This window comes from Sarcophilus harrisii, chromosome X, assembly GCF_902635505.1.
Source record: "Sarcophilus harrisii chromosome X, mSarHar1.11, whole genome shotgun sequence".
Taxonomy (NCBI): domain Eukaryota; kingdom Metazoa; phylum Chordata; class Mammalia; order Dasyuromorphia; family Dasyuridae; genus Sarcophilus; species Sarcophilus harrisii.
Window position 1 is genome coordinate 11767091 of NC_045432.1, and position 17649 is coordinate 11784739.

Below are 17649 nucleotides of genomic sequence, written 5' to 3' on the forward strand. Positions count from 1 at the left end.
TAGAGTATCCCTGCATCTGAGGAAGGCTGCTCTATCTAAAGGGTCACATATCAACTGAGAATATTTAGCGTAGTGCCTTCTTTGTTCTCAGTCTATAAAAACCCCTTAGTGGGAAGATATTTTGAGAACTCAGTTAAGATTGGTATCACTTGCCTAATAATACCCACCTGTTTCCTCACTCAAGATTCTGGATAGCTGTGACTAGGGTTATCCCAGCTCTTGGAATCCAGATGTTAGAGCTTCCTTGAAGTGGTGAAGATGTAGGTTGTATGCTGTCTGTTTGCTTCTTATATTGTCTTGGTGATCACCGTATCTATTAATTGCATCTTACTTTTATGCTATAAGTTTCCTCTTTTTCTTATATCTTGTTTAAATGAAGGTTCTGAGAAGTAATAAACTTAAAAAGACTATACCGATTGAGAATTCTGAACCTATTGTGCCACAGTTCCCTTTTATTGTCCTGACTCAGTTTCCCTAATTGTCCTGCCTCAGTTTCCCTAATTGTCCTGCCTCAGTTTTCCTAAATTGTCCTGACTCAGTTTCCATAAATTGTTCTAAGTTTCCCTAAATTGTTCTGACTCAGTTTCCCTAAGTGTCTTGCCTCAGTTTCCCTAATTGTTCTGCCTCAATTCCCCTTAGTTGCAACCCCCCTTCTGGTTCATTAAGACTGATATAACTCAGAAGTTATAAATTGTCAATGTGTAAGCTCAAGATAAGGGGTAGTCAAGACTTCCTGGCTCTAAGCTGGACACATCCTTAACTCCCAGTTTGTTAGAATTTATGGTCCTCCCCCCCCCCCCCCATCCTGTCAGAACCAGATTGATGGTTCCTGCCTGGAGATTCCCGCTCACCAGAATTTGGACTTCATCCCCCTGCCTTTGTTTATCTACCGTGTATAAATATGTCATTGAGAACTCACATTCTCAGCTGGATACTTTAGACATCAGCCCTGAGGGCAGCATGTCCCCAGCACAATTCTCCCTCTCAGAAATTCAAATAAAATATTAAAAACTCTCTAAACTCTATCTTGCCTCAGTTCTTGGGCATTACAAACCTAGATTAATCCTACAATGATGTTAACAAAACAAAAGGAATACTGGGAAATATCCAATCTGGGAAATCTGGGGGTTTTTTTGAAGAGAGTGGGTAGTTCTTCCTCCTGCTGTGTGCAAGATGCCAAGCACAAGGGGCACCCGGCAAATTGCTGGCCGGAGCCATGGTTGTTGCAGATAGAGCTACTCTCTGCTATGAGCAAGACATCAAACACAAGGGGTGCTTACCAAATTGCCAGCCTGGGAACCCTGGCTGTTTTCTAGAGAGAGCAGGTAAGTCTACCTCCTGCTGTGAGCAAGACACCAAACACAAGAGACCCCTGACAAATTGTCAGCCTGGGAAAACAAGCTGTTGCCTGGAGAGAGCAGGTATGGTTACTTCCTACTGTGAGCAAGACACAAAATACAAGGGACCCCTGACAAATTGTCAGCACAGGAAACCAGGTTGTTTTTAAGAGCAAGCAGGTAGGGCTACCTCTTGCATGGACAAGACACAAAACAAAAAGGACACTAGGCAAATTCCTAATCCAGGAAACCAGAATGTTGCCTGGAAAGAGCAGGTATGGTTATTTACTGTTATGAGTAAGACATCAAGCACAAGGGGCCCCTGGCAAATTGCCAGCCCTGGGAATCAGGCTGTTTCCTAGATAGTGCTACCACCTGTTGTGAGCACAAACACAAAAGGTCCCTTGGCAAACTGGCAGCCTGGAAAAACAAGCTGTTGCCTAGAGAAAGCAGACATGGTTATCTCCTGTTGTGAACAAACCACTATACAGGAGGTACCACTTGTAAATTTCCACCTGGGAAACTAGGCTGTTGCCTGGAGAGCGTAGGTATGATTCTTTCCTGCTCTGAGCAAGACACCAAACACAAAAGTTCCCTGGCATATTGTCAGCCTGAGAAACCAGGCAGTTGCCTGAAAATAACAGGTAGGTCTACTTTCTGCTATAAGCAAGACAGAAAACACAGGGTATCCACAAATTACCAGCTTGGGAAACCAAGTTAGAGGAGGTAAGGCTACCTGTTGTGAGCAAAACAGCAAAACAAGGGATCTTTGACCATTTGCTACCCTGGAAAACAAGGTTGTTGCCTATAATGAACTGTCAAGCTACCTTTTAATGTGAACAGAGTACCACAAAGGGGACCCCTTTTGTTTAGGCTAACAGCAAGGGGTAACCCAACCTAGGAAACAGCCTGTTTTCCTGGGCTGGCAATTTGTCAGGGGCCGCTTGTGTTTGGAGTCTTACAATAGGAGATAACCATACCTGCTCTCTGATTACAGTCTGATTTTCCAGACTCAAATTTTTCCAGGATTGTGTACCAGACATGAAGTACCACTTGAAAATTGTCAGCCTGGGAAACCAGAATGTTGCCTGGAGAAAGCAGGTAGGGCCACCCCCCTGCTATTAGCAAGACACTAAATAAAACAGGCCGTAATAAACTGCCTAGCTTCCAATTTGCAGGGGTCCTATGTGTTTGGTGTCTCACTCAAAGTAGGAGGTATCCCTTCCTGCTCTTTCCTAAAAAACAACCTGGTTTCCAGAACTGGCAATTTACCAGGGCCCTCACTTTGTTGGTGCTTTGCTCACAGCACAAGGTATCCCTGACTGCCCTCTCCAGGCAACAACCTGGTTTCTCAGACTGGCAATTTGCCATGGCCCCTTGAGTTTGGTGTTTTGCTCACAACAGGTAGTACTACCTCCTCTAACTTGGTTTCCCAAGCTGGCAATGTGTAGACACCCTTGTGTTTTCTGTCTTGCTTATAGCAAAAGGTAGACCTACCTGTTATTTTCAGGTAACTTGTTTGGTTTCTCGGGCTGACAATATGCCAGGGGACTTTTGTGTTTGGTGTCTTACTCAGAGCAGGATAGAATCATACCTACACTCTCCAGGCAACAGCCTAGTTTCCCAGGTGGGAATTCACAAGTGGTACCTCCTGTTTAGTGGTTTGCTCACAGCAGGAGGTAACAATGTCTGCTTTCTCCAGACAACAGCCTGTTTTTCCAAGCTGCCAATTTGAGGGGGGCACTTTTGTGTTTGTGCTTACAGCCCTACCTAGAAAACAGCCTAGTTGCCTGTGCTGGCAATTTGCTAGGAGTTCCTTTTAAAAGTTTGATGTCTTGCTTAATGGAGGATGTAGTCCTAACTACTTATTCTCTTCAAAAAAAAAACCCTTTTTCATGGGCTAGCAATTTTCAACAGGCCCATTGTGACTTACTCACTAAGTCACAATGCTTGCTTTAGGTAACAACCTGTTTTCCCAGGCTGGAAATTTTCCAGAGCCCCTTGTTTTTAATATCTTTTTCATAGAAGGGAATAGCCCAATCTGCTCTCTCCAAGCAACAGCTTGGCAATTTGCCAGGAGTCCCTTGTGTTTGGTGTCTTGCTCAAAGTAGGAGGGAGACTTACCTGCTCGTTTCAAAAAACAGCCTTGTTTTTCAGGCTGGCAACTTGCAAGGGGCCCCTTGTGTTTGTCATTTGCTCACAATAGGAGGTAACCATATCTGCTTTCTCCTGGCGACAGCTTGGTTTTCCAAGTTGGCAAATTTTGGGGGTTCTATGTGTTTGTTGTCTTACTCACAGTAGGAAGTAACTATACCTGTTCTCTCCAAGCTACAGCCTGGTTTCCTGGACAAACAATTTATCAAGGTCCCCTTTTGTTTGGTTTCTAGCTCACAGTAGGAAATAGCTTTAGCCAATATCTTCAGGCAACAGTTTGGTTTTATGGACTGGCAATTTGCTAGAGGCAACTTGTATTTTTTGGTCTCAGCATGGTGTAGCCCTACCTACTCTTTTCAGAATCAGCCTGGTTTCCTGAGCTGGCAATTTGCCAGGAGCCCATTTTATTGGGATAACTGAACTTGCTCTCTCTAGAAAACAGTCTGGATTCCCAGACTGACAATTTTCCGGGGCCCCTTGTGTTTTATGTCTTGTTCATAATAGCGGGTAGCCCTACCTGTTTTCCAGGAAACTGCCTGATTTCCCTGGGCTGGCAGTATGGTAGGGGCCATTGTTTGTGGTGTTTTGGCCACAGCAGGGGGTAACCCTACTTGCTCTTTTTCCAGAGTAGTTTCCCAGACTGGCAATTTCCCAGGAGCCATTTGTGTTTCAGGATTCATAGCAAGGTGTAGCTCTACCTACTCTAATCCATAAAGAGTGGTTTCCCAAGCTGCCAATTTGTCAGGTGTTTGGTTTCTTACTCATAACAGTAAGTAACCATACCTGCTCTTTTTAGGCAACAGCCTGGTTTCCTGGGTTAGAAATTTGCCTGGTGTCCCTTCTGTTTGGTATCTTGTTCAAGCAGGAGGTAGCCCTACCTGCTCTCTCTTAAAAACAATCTGATTTCCTGGGTTGGCAGTTTGTCAAGGCCCCTTGTGTTTGGTGCCATGCTCACAACAGGGGATATTCCTACCTGCTCTCTCCAGGAAACTGCATAGTTTCCTGTGCTGGCAATTTGCCAGGGGGCCTTTGTGTTTAATGTTTTGCTCACAGAAGGAGGTAGTTCAACATTCTTACCACAGGGTTCTGACCAAACACCACCCTCTCTTTCTACTGTGCCTTCTAGTGCTAGGGCTAGTTCCATAAGCAACAAATTTCCCTTCCTCCTAAATCTTTTCTTCTTCCACTCCTTCCATCTTCCAGTAATCAATGAAACCTGACTCTTCCCCAATGATACAACTTCCATGACTGATCAGTACTAGCTATACCTTTACAAATTTCCCTTGACTCACTGATCTAGGCAGGGCAATATTTCTTGGTTCCCATTGCCACTTCCAGGTTCTCTACCTATCTCCATCACTCAGTAACCTCTCCTCCTTTGAGGTTCATGCTATTCATTTCTACCACCCAATCAAAATCCTGATGGCTGTTGTCTACAGATTTCCAGAACACTTCTCTTCCTTCATCAATGACTTTGATACCTGGCCCCCAATTTTCTTCTCCCCTCCAACCTCTGTTCTCATATTAGGAAACAACATCAGGCATACTGACACTTCATCAAAAACCCTGAACATTCAGTTCTTGAACCTACTCATTTCCCACGACTTACTCTTCTGTCTACTTCGGCCACAAACAGAAATGGTCATACCCTTAATGATGACCTCGACTATTCCACTGACACTTCAGCTTTAAGCTCCAAGCATTTTATCTGGATGTCTCTCATGCCTGAAACTCTCTGCCCTTCCTTTACTCTGAGTAATAACCTCTCTGATTTTCTTTAAATCCCAACTAAAATCCCATTTGTTACAGAAAGCTTTTCTTAATCCCTCTTAATTCTAGTGCCTTTCCTGTATTTGTCTTACTATAATTTGCTCTGTTGGTTTTCTCTTGCTTTGGGGGGGGGGGTGTATCTGTGTATTCCCACATGCACAAATGTGACATATTCATATATGTGGACATGGAGAATAGAAAGAATATGAGAATAGAGAATAAAGCATAGAGCATATACATATGGATATATAAAAATACAAGTTTGTGGATTGTAGAGAAATTTATGAAATAAGCAGATAAAAATACATGAATATTCTTACATGTATATATGAAGATTATAAGAGAGCTGGTGCATATGAGTATGTAGAGAACACATGAATACTGCTATATATGAATACAGAGGAAAAATATGAATATTCATGGCTATGAATTTACAAAAAGCCAATCAGGTTTTGTTAGATAAACTGAGAGATGGACAAAATGATGGGCAGTGGAGGAATGGTTTTGTCCTAATCCTGGTCCTCCTTCCTCTACCCTGCCCAGTTCCTCTAAAGGCATTATTATATCGTTACCAGATAAACTCTTTTGGAAAAACTCGTGGGAATTGATTCTGGCTAAAATAAACCTGCGGGGGGTCCAGGGGGGGGAGGGTAGAAAAGACCAAAGGCAGCCCAACTGTAAGTGCCCCGCCCAAGACCACACCCAGGACCATCTGTGACGTAAAGGGGAGGAGAGGGACCTGATTGGCTGGAGGGGACTATTGCCTCACAGAGGTAGACGACTGATGTCATCGGCCATAGGCTTTTTATAGAGCCGGAGTGGGTCACCTAAACCAGACTCAGCTCCTCTTGGCTGGTGGCTGGCTCCCTGAGTACCAACCGGGGGACGAGGACTAGGTATCGGAGGGAATAAAAAGATGTCAGAGGACAGAGCCAATGTTAACATGGGGCCTGGGCAATCCAACAACAGACCCAGTGGAGCACCGGATGCCAACAATGAAGCCCCTGGACCTTCACATAAGGTAAGTAAATGATCCTCAACTGGTCCCTGCCTGATTTTCACCTTCCAATCCCCTGGGCCACAAGATGGTTTTGTGACATGGGGAGCAGAAGGGGCTTCCTGAAGGGGGGTGGGCAGCATGAGTTGGGTTTTCTGGAAGGGGAAAAGGATTAAACAGAGCTGAAAATTCTAGGCATAGGAAAAGGGACCAGGTTGGGCCACAGAAAGGGATGTGGTGGGAGTGTCAGGGTCAGCAAAGGGCCAAAGCTCATGTTCCCTTTTCTCTTCTACTCTCTACAGGTCAGTCAAGCTCCACCGAGAAGGAGGAGACGGCCCGCTCCCCGTCCTATTGAGATTTGTCTTAAAGACATCGCCCACATCATCTCCCTTCTACAAACAGTCTGAAGTGGAAAAACCATGAAGCCAGAAGCCAGAAGCCAGAAGCCAGAAGCCAAAAGCCAAAGCAAATTATCAGTAAAAACAATGCCATGGATATAGGATAACATCTTCATTTGGAGCCTTTCAATTCCTTCAACAGTCTCAGTGGGTAGACACTTGACTTTGTAGAGAACTGACATTAGTATAAAGATAAAAAGGCACAACAGGAAACCTGTAGCCTACATTAAAATGTGCTCCAACCTAACTTGTTTCAATGTGTTTTTATTGAGTTAAAAGGGGTAAGGTATGAGTTCAAGAAAGTAAACATGCACACACAATAAAACCATTTTATATCAAATTTTAGTTCCCTGTGATCCTCTCTTACTCTGTGTCTGGCTGGGAAATCAGGACCACATGCTGAGATTAAGGAGCCTAAAATGAGCCTAGAGGGAGGGTGTGGGAAAGAGGGAAGTTGAGTCCATGCCTGATGGTGGGTGGGATGCCTGATGGTGGCTGGAAAGGGTGGAACAGTGTTGACAAGAAGGAAACTCCTACCTCACAAAAGTGGGCAGTGATGTCACTGGTCATTGGTGCTCAGCAGGGGGGTCCGCCTCTAGGCTCAACTCTGCTTGGCTGGTGGCTTTCTGAGGATCCCAAGGGTTGGGAAGTAAACATCTGAGGTGTGAGACTTGTCCAAAGCCTACCTGAGGCTTAAATTCTTAATGTCCCAAGACCTCCAGGTCCTTATAGATCTCAACCTTTTGATCCCCTGAACTCCAAGGATGCCATTGTGGGGTTGAAAAGGCAAAGCATGTCCAGAAAGACCCACTGGTTTTAATTCTATATTTTACAATCAAACAACCAGTAGAACTTTGCTGAACAGGGGGCTGCCCCAAGGAAAAACATTAGATTAGCAGGGTTTTCTCAATGGGAGGGAGTGATGGCTTGGGAGAGAAACATGAGTGGCAGAGTCTGGAAGGACTGTAGCCTAAAAGATGTAGGGCTAAAAGAGAGCTCAGAGGTCATCCAGCAACCTCCTCATTTTAGAAAAAGGTAAACTGAAGTCAAGAGGAGGGCAGGGGTCAAGGTCACAGTCAGTATACGATGTAACTAGAAACTGATATGGAATTCCCTGCCAGACTAACTGGTTTGTCTTAGCATCTCCCTCCTCTGACAGCCAAGCTTCATGGACCAAAAATCCCTCTCAGAAGGTGCTCCCCAGAAGATGGTTACAACCACTGAAAATCAGAAGGTTCCATAGAGCTAGGAGTTCTGGGAGTCTTCAGTTATGTCCATGGGGTTAAATGAAGAAAGAAAAAAAAAGCCCTTAGGGCTTTGGACCTGCCTAGGATTATCAGAGTAAATCTGAACAAATCCTGTGACTTCCCAGAACAGGCTTCTTCCATTTAAGAAATAAAGGAATACTGACCCCTATCTACTTCATTCAGAGCCCTACTTGAACATTTCCCTGTGATTTGGAGGTATTATCTTAGGCCAGGTCCCTGTTTCCTTCCCTCAGAGAACTCCCAGTCTAGTGAGGGGAAAAGTATACCTTGGATATGTGGCGATTGCTAAATGGAGGTAAACTATGGAGAGGCAGGAGTCAAGAACTTCTTGGGAGAAGGGATGGGTGGCAGTTGGGCTTTTCTAGATAGGAACAGTGCAGATTATAGCTAGAACAGAGGGTGCTGTTGTACAAAGGCCGCTGCTCTGGGAATTATGGTTGGAAAGGAAGCCTGAATAAACCCTTGACCCAAGATCACAGGGATCTGTAAAAAAGCACCTTCACTGAGAGCATTACAATTCCTTCATCGAAGCCCTCTACATTTGAACACTTAAGGCACTCATTTATTCAAGAACAGACATTAGTATAAAGATAAACCAAGATGGAAGGACGTGACCTATTCCATCTTGTTACTAATGACTGAAAAAGGGATGGGCATTCAGGAAAGTGTGGGCACACACACATACAATCATTTCATGGAGAATTTTGAATGATATCATTTTTCATAGTGGGACAAAACAGAACCTTCTACATGTTTTGGCCACCATTTGACTGACTTACTAATGGGAGAGGTATGGCAGCCAAAGGCAAAGCATAAACTCATGGAAAAGGAGGATGGAAGATTGGGACATTTCTCATACAGCGGAATCCTCTATGTTCCCCCATAGGAAAAGGAACAATAACAAATTCATATATAAAAAGAAAAAATATGAGTATTCCTATATATGAATATAGAAGCAATATATGAGTAATCCTATGAATGGGAATAAAGAGAGAGTGTTTCCATATATAGGACAAGAGAAAATAATTGACACATAAATATGATTCCTTACATTTACATATGAATACATATATATGAATATATGAAGAGAATATATGAGAGCTTATACAAATGAATATATTCTCCAAATTATATTCTCTAAATCTACATATATATAGAAAATAACTACATATGTCCATATATTTATGTATTCATTTATTCTTTCTATATTCATATAAGCATTCATGTGTATGACTATATAATTGTAGAGAGAATAAATGTATACTTATATATGCAAATAAAGAAAATGTAAGTATTCATTTATATGGCTATAAAGAAAAAAAAAGATTTGTGTATTCATGGATAAGAATATACAAAATCGATCACTTTTATTAGAGTGACAGAGATGTGAAGCTGGGCCTCAATCATGGAGTCTTTTCTTCCTTTTTGCCCGGCTATAGGAATGGCAACATTCAGATAAATCGAATGGAAGCTTGGGCCAATCGCTGCATGGTGGGGGGAGGGGAAAGAATCCAAGGGGAGGTGTGCAGTAGGGGAATTGATTCAAGGCAGTTAAGAGTGGAATGATTGATGGGCGTCCATGGAGACACTGACAGGGTTAGAAGGAGGGGGACTCTGTGGCGCTGACGTCACTAGTACTCGGCGCGCAGCACGGGGTCCACCTTGCGTAGGCTCAGATCCTCTTGGCTGATGGTTTCCTGAGGATCTCGAAGCCTGGGCATGAATTTCTAGGAGGGGAGTGATGCCAGGGGAATCGGCCAAACGCTCCCTGAGGCTCAGGCGCAAAAGCATAGAAATCAAGTGGCCAGGAAACATGGATCAGTTCCTGGGTCAGCATCGAAGGTAGGGATACAATCCCCAACTGGAAACTTACTGAATGTTCTGCCTTCCAACTCTCCCTCTCCCCTCCCCCTCTGAGAATGGATACTGGGAGTGGGGTGCCTCCAGTTAAGAAGGCAGATCCAGAAAGATCCTTGGGTTTTTTTCTGGCAGAGCTTCCTGGTAGGGGCTGTCCCAAAGGAAAGCTTTACAATAGAACTTTTCTCCTCTGGAGCCAGTGGTTAGATAGGGTAGGGGCTATGATTTGACTAATTTTGTAGGATAGAAGGCTAAAATAAACTTCAGAGTTCATCTAACTGAGGCCAGCAGGAGGGCAGGGATATAACCAGGGTCACACAGCCGAGAAGGGGCAGAGCCAGGACTGGAGCTTAGTTCTCCCTTGCCTGCCATGCTGACTGGCTTCCATCTTGTCCTCTCCCTCCTCCTACAGCTAAGCTTCATGGGCTGAAGGTCCCTGGGAAGACGATCCCCAGAAGTAGGTGGAAAAGTTCCCTATAGAACTCAGGGTTTTTGGAATCGTCAGTTAGGACTGTGGGGTAAAAGAAAGGGCAAATCAAGCCTCTAGATCCCCCCAACTCCAATAATGAGCCAGCCCGGCACACACAGCTAGCAGGCCGAGCCCAAGCAAATCCCATGCCTTGCCTGAATGTGATTCTTGTCTTTCTGAAAAAGGAGAATGGCCCCCAGCTGCTTCACTCGGGGCCCTGTTTGAGCACTTTCTTGGGGCTTGGAGGGGGAAGCCCAGACAGGTCCCAGTTTCTGTCCTGGCGGCAAAGGGAGAGGGGCACCTTTCACATGGTGGACATGCAGTAGCGGTGACAAAGGGCCGGGCCCTGGAGAGAGAGCTTTGTGATATGGGGGTGAGCCCTTGAGCTTGCTGGATGTGGGCAGCAGCTGAGTTGGGCTTTCAGGGATGGGAAAGAAGGTGGAAATTGTTGACAGGAGCAGAGGTGAATACTGGAGTCAGGGCAGAAGGGGCAGGCTGGGTGGCAGAAGGGGCCCAGGGAAAGGAAGGGAGCCTCCATAAGCTCTTAACCTGAGCTCAGGTGTGCTGACCTTTCCCACATTGGGCAGGTCAGTGTGGTTGTGCCCACCAGGGGAAGAAGGCTTCTCCCCCAGCCTGCACTGCTCAGCCTCATGGGAATCTATCACTAAGCTTGGCCCCTGCTGCCAGAGACCCAAAGAGGCCCAAGCAGGAGCCAAATCCTATGGTTTGTCAAAGGGACGCCAGAAATGGAGGAATAGAAACTTGCGCACAAGGGCTATAACCACTTCCTCCACAGGCCCAGTAGGTGGTCATTTCAGTCCCTAACTTAGATGAGTAAATGCCAGGGTAATACAGAGCTACAAGAAAGACCAACAGAAAAAGCTGCAATCTATTCCATTGTGTTATTGAACAGCGTATGTGAATTGAAGATAATGTATACACACACACACACACACACACACACACACAAACAATTTCAAATTAAATTTTAATTGAGATACATTTTGCTACTGAAGGGATAAAAGGTGACATCAAAGTGCCTTAAGAAACATTTTACTAATTTATAAATATATTATTATGTATATATTATTATTTATATATAATTTATAATATATATGAGTACTCATATATTGTCTATATCTTTTTAAACCTATTAGTATCCCATAGTGTCTGCATGTACATAGATATGAAATAGAAAAAATAGGGGCACTCATAAGTGAATGGAGAGAACATATATGCATATCTATGCAAAAATATATGAACAGATAGAGCGAATATTTGAGTCTCTCTCTATATAATATAACATATATATTATATATATGTATATATAAATATAGAATCAGTACTCATATAAATGGAGAGACAATCTATAAGCCATATAAATAAATATATAAATACTCACATATATGAATAAAGAAAGAGAATACATGAAGCCATATATATGAATATAAGCACAGAATATTTGGCAACTAATGTTTAGGAATATATAAAGAATATGAATATGTGAATATAGTTTTGTTGTCATATTCTTTATACATAAATATATATGTTTATTCATATATGATTATGTGATTACATATAGACATGTAGAACACAAATAAATGAAGTCCACTTATAATCATATGAAGAATAACTGAATACTCTTAAATGGAAATAGAGAGAATGTTAGTATAGTCACTTATATGAATATAAAGAGAAAATTTTTGAGTACTCATGGATAAGAATATACAAAGCCAAATGGAGTTTTTTTGGGTGATGAAGGGGCAAAGATGGAGATAGAAAGAAGGATGCACTGGAGCCTGGGAGCCTGTTAGGCATAGAAAACTGCTGGCTGCTCTAGCTACTTGTAGCAGCTGGGGGTGGGGGAAAGAGGAAAATAAGTAGAGAGTATGGAGAAGGGATGCTTACTACAGGGACAAGAAGAGAGGGAGATGCCTGCAGGGGGACGGCAGAGGGATGCATGGCATTGGTAGGAAGGGCTCTCCTGCCTAAAGGAGTTGGGCACTGATGTCACTGGTCACAGGCACTCAGTGGGGAGTGCCCATTAACTAGGCTCAGTTCCCTTGGACTGGTGGCTCCCTGAGGACAATTGGGGGCTCAGAATAGATATCTCAGGAGTGAGGAAGAGCCCAAACACTCCCTTCATGGTCATCATTGAGCTTGAAAAATAAGAAGCTAGAAAACACAAATAGGAAGATACATAGACAGATGCCAAACATAAGGTAAAGGTAGAAACTGGTGCCTAACAGACCTTCAGAACTTCCCTTGTCTTACAACCCCATGGACTACAGGGAGGGGTTTAGGTGAGTGATGGGGGCACCTCTGAAACTAGAGGCAGGTCCAGAAAAACTGGTAGGCTTTATTCAAAGTTTTAGAATTAGACCACAAACAGAACATCCAGGTTGGGGGATGCTGTTAGTATGGAACTAGGAGGTTTTCTAACTCCTATATATATATATATATATATATATATATATAAAACTTTCTATATAACTATATAGGGAGGGATGTGGGAGTGGCGTCTGGGAGGGCTTGTAGGTCTGGATGGGAAGGAGGGTTAGCAGAGATCTTAGAGCTTGAATAGTCCAATGTGAGACCAAGGGCAATGCAAATGTGAGAAAAAGGGCAACTGAGTTGAAGAGGAGGGCGGGGACATGTCCAAGATCTTGCCTGCCAGGCTAGCTGGCTTCCATAATTATCTCTCCCTCCTCTGGTAGCCAAAGTTCCTGGTTTAAAGGTCCCTGGAAATGTGCTGCCCAGAAGGAAGTGGGTAGGTTCCCCATAGAAACCTCCAGCAGTCTTAGAGGAAGAGCAAAGCAACATCCCATCCCCCAATTTTAGACCAGTCTGGGATTTATAGTTAGCAGCATGAGCCTGAGAAAATTCCATGTCTTCCATGAATGAGTCTCTTCCATATGGATATAACCGGGATGAACCCCAACAACTTCATTAGCCTAAGTAAGATTCCTGTTTCTTGTTGGGAGAGAACTCCTAGTTTAAACCAAGGAAAAAGTTTTGTCTTGGACATGCCCAATGTGGTTGTGGTAGTAAAGCCTTGGTAAAGGATACAAGTCTTGCAGAGGCAGGGGTAAAGAATTGCTGGGGAGGCTGATTGCATTTGGGCTTTGGAAACACCTGATTGACTTGACTGGTGGCGTCACCCTGAACAGGTCAATGGAGCTCTGTCCACTAGGGAAAGATGGGAAGGCCTCCAACATCTAGAGATGAAAAACAGATCTCACCAATGTCTTCAGAAATACCTGCCTGATGATGGATGGAGTCATTGGACAAAGGCAAAACAGGCTGAGAACCCTGGTTATGTAGAGAAATCTCATGGGAAAAAAATGGAGGAAAATTTGATACATTTCCTCATAATAGACATTCCAACTTTGCATATATATTTTCACCTGTATTAGTGCTTGTCTCTTGCCTCCCTATAAGCTGAGAATCAAGATGTGCTTTAGATGTATACTTATTGGTCAATACTCTTCTTTACTCCTTTATTGTTCCTGTTTTAGTATCTTTGTACACATTAAGCCATATATGTAGGTTCCCCCATAATTTTTCTGTGGTCACATATAGATGAGCCATCTGGTCTCTGGTGATTCATATAGGAGATTATTCATATTTTCACTCCATATGGTTCTATATATAAGGACTCATATAATCTTTTGGATTCTCATAAGAGTTGTTATTGTTTGTCTTTCATTCCTGAAGAGCACCATGACACTCAGAAAGTGATGTCATGACAGGCAAATGAATTAGATTCAGAGTGATCTGGAGTCTGATGGCCAGAGAGAGACCAGGACACCTGGAGGTGCCCCTGGGTGACCTATAAAAGCATATCACTTGTGAGTATTCATTCAATTCATGTTGTATAGGTAGAGGTACCCTTATTCTCTGTCTCTATTACTACCACCGGATATGAACGATATGTTAAATATAGCCATTCTTTGCTCTATGTTGGATTATAGAATGTTACATATGTATGTTAAGATATATAGCTACAGATATATATTCTGATATACAGGATTATAAAAAAAAATCATTCAGTCCTGATTAAAGAAAAATTAAAAGAGAAAGTGGAGGATCACTTCCTTGAGTGAATATACAAAGGAAATGTATGAGATATCATGGACAAGAATACCCAAGGCCGAGGGGTTTTGAAGAGTGGGACAGAAGGCTGACTGCACAAGACAGCAGGGGGTTACGGGGGTCCTCTCTCTCCCTGTGTGGCTCCTAGAATGATAACATTCTGGAAAAAAAATGCTGACAACTCTAGATACCTGGAGCTATGGAGGGGGGAGGAGAATTGAACCCAAGAAGTTATGTAGAGAGTGGGAAATGAGTGACAGAAGGACTGAGGGGGGAGGAGACTAAGCCTAAAAGACTGTGTACAGGAGGGGAGTGAGTGGGATGTCTGGTGGGGGCCAGTGGAGGGAAGAGCAGATGTGGAGGTTGGAAGACTCCTGCCTCATCAAGGTAGGTGCTGATATCAAGGCAATGGGTGCTCAGCAAGGAATCCACCTTGCTGATACTCAGCTCCCCTTGATTGATGCTTCCCCGGGGTCACTGAGGGCTTAAAATGAATTTCTAAGGGGGGGGGGGGAAGAGGCCAGTGGATGAGCCCAAAGCTCCCCTAAGGCTGAGGCTCCTCAGCACAGGAGAAAAGTTGGCAAGAAACTGAAATCCAAGACCCCAATCTTCCTGTGCATGGTAGGGAAACGGTCCGTCCCTATCTGGTCCCACAAAAGGACATTTGCCATGGACTTCCCTGGAGTCCAAGACATAACAGTACCTGTGATCAAGTGGAGCTGGGGCAGGGGAAGTCAGAAACACAGGAACCAAACACACTCCTACATTTATATACACACTCACTCTCAGATACTTTGAGTTCAAGTATGCCATAAATTATTTTAATATGCATCAATGAGTTATCTTAGTAAGGAGACAAAATGGGAGTATCATGATTCCCTTCACAAATATCTGACTGACATGAAGGGTCGAGACATCAGGCAGACGAAGGCAAAACATGCTGAGGTCCTTAACTGCTAAGGAAAATATCATAGGAAAGGATGTTGGAAGATCTGGATAAATCTTGTGGAAGAGCATTTCAATCTTACATGGGTATACTGATGTGTAGGAGTACTTCATGTCCCCTATAGCTGAGGATCAATATGTTCTCTTCAAGTCTTCCTATATATCAGTACTTTTCTATACTCCTTCATTGTTCATATTTTAATCCTCATAAATCTTTGTATACATTATATTTGATTATATACAATACATGTGAATTCCTTAGATTTTCTTCATAATAATATACAATCTGGTCTCTTATGATTCATATATATATGATTATTTTTGCGTTTTCTTTATATGGTTGCATTTATGAGCACTTATACGTTCTTTATTTCTGTAAGAGCACATCACCTGTGAGTACCCATTAAGTTCACATTTTCCCTACCCCCCACCCCATCTCTTACTATATAGGAGCCTTGATATGATCTCTGTATGCTTGGACAGAGTTTTCATACATTCTCTGATGGGGACAGAATCAGTAATATCCTCTCAGGAGAGGATGTTGAGAGGTAAGAGGATGTAAGCACATATATACTCATATGGATAAGAGAGAATTATAGGTACTCCTACAGTTGAATAATAGAGTAAATGAGTCAGTACTCAAATACATAGGAAGAGAATGATTGCCGGTGTTTATGAGGATGTAGAATTTATAACTAATAGAAATGAATTTATAGCATCAGTATATGTCCACAGGAATGAAGAGAAAGAATCTGAATAGATAAATATACAGAGGAATTGATTCTGTCTGTTGATCTGTAAGTTCTCTCATATAATGTATTCATTTGCACAAAGAGAGATTCTGCAGTCATATATGAGTATTTATAGATGAATTCAGAATATACATTAGTTCAATGTAAGCAATATTTGCTGTTTGTAGGATGGTATCGTTATACATATTCCCATATATAGGATTATAAAGAGAGTCATTCCATACTCATAAAGTAGAGTAGAGGGAGAGGAAGTGATAATTACTCCCTTCCATAAATATATGGAGGAAATTTTTGGACCCTCATGGATAAGAATACAGAAATCTCAGGGGTTCCAACAAGGAAGCCAATGAGCCACCTGCACAGACAGCAGGGGATCTCGGGTATCAGTCCTGGTCCCTAGGGTCCTCTCCCGCCCTGTCTGGATTTCAGAGTAACAATGGTCAGGGAACACTGCTGGCAGTTTGAGCCACCTCTAGTGGCAGAGAAGGGGTAAGGAAAGACCCTTACCAGAAAGGACTTTGGGAGATGAGAAAATGGGTACCAATGTGGGGATGAGTAGAAGAGCCTGAAAGGCTATGGGGAGGAGAAGGAGTAAGATTTGTGGTGAGGGCCAGTGGAGGGAGGGGTGGCATGGAGGTTGGCAGATTCTTGCCCCAACATCTTATGAGCTGAGGTCAGCAGCCATTGGCACCCAGTGTGGGGTTCCACCTACCCCAGACTATGTTCCCTTGGCTGATGATTTCCTGGGGACTTTGAGGGCTTGCAGTGAATATCTGAAGGGTGAGGCAGGTCAAAGCCCCCTGAAACACATATTCCCTGAGCATGGGAGGAAAATGGGCAGAAAATATAAACCCTAGACCCCCAGGAATCCTGCCCGTGGTGAGAAAATGGTCACCTTGTCTATATAGGATATTAGCCTTCTAACACCTGGACCCTGAGGTCTGACAGTTCTTGTGAGCTGGAGGTAGGGGGGCAGGTCTGGTTCAGAACGTAGGTCCAGGGAGGAACATGGAATTTATTACAATCTTTAGGGTTAGAATAAGGACAGAACTTGCCACATGGGGACTAGCCTAAGAGAAAGCATTAGAATGACAGGAGTTTCTCAGACAGGTTGTGATGAGGGGTGAAGATATAGGAATGAGGTCTGGTTGCCCTAGTACATTTGGAGAGTATGGCAGGCTACAAGAGACCTCAGAGCTTATCTGGGCCAACCTACTCATAAGAGAAAAAGGGAGGCAAGAGGAAAGCAGGGACATGGCCAAGATCACAGAGCTAGGAAGGGGCAGACACAGGCCTAGAGCTCCAGTCTCTCTTAATTACCAAGCTTGCTGGCTTACATCTTTGTCTGACCCTCCTCTGGAAGCAAAGCTTCATGGTTTAAAGTCTCTGGGAAGGAACTCCCCAGAAGGAAGAGAGCAGGTTCCCCATAGAGCTGGGACTTCTGGGAATCATATCATCTGCAAAGAGTGATAATTTGGTTTCCTCATTACCTACTTTAATTCCTTTAATCCCTTTTTCATCTCTTATTGCCAAGGCAAGCATTTCTAATAAAATATTGAATAGTAATGGTTTTAGTGGGCAACCTTGTTTCACTCCTGATCTTATTG

At 43.4% G+C, this 17649-nt stretch overlaps 1 long non-coding RNA gene across 1 annotated transcript; it reads left to right on the top strand.

Moving 5' to 3' along the window:
• The first annotated feature begins 6094 nt into the window (after positions 1–6094).
• On the top strand, positions 6095–6903 carry LOC116420240. The gene is made up of 2 exons (XR_004230543.1): positions 6095–6282; positions 6561–6903. It is a non-coding gene; the product is annotated as an uncharacterized LOC116420240 (long non-coding RNA).
• Positions 6904–17649: the final 10746 nt, after the last annotated feature.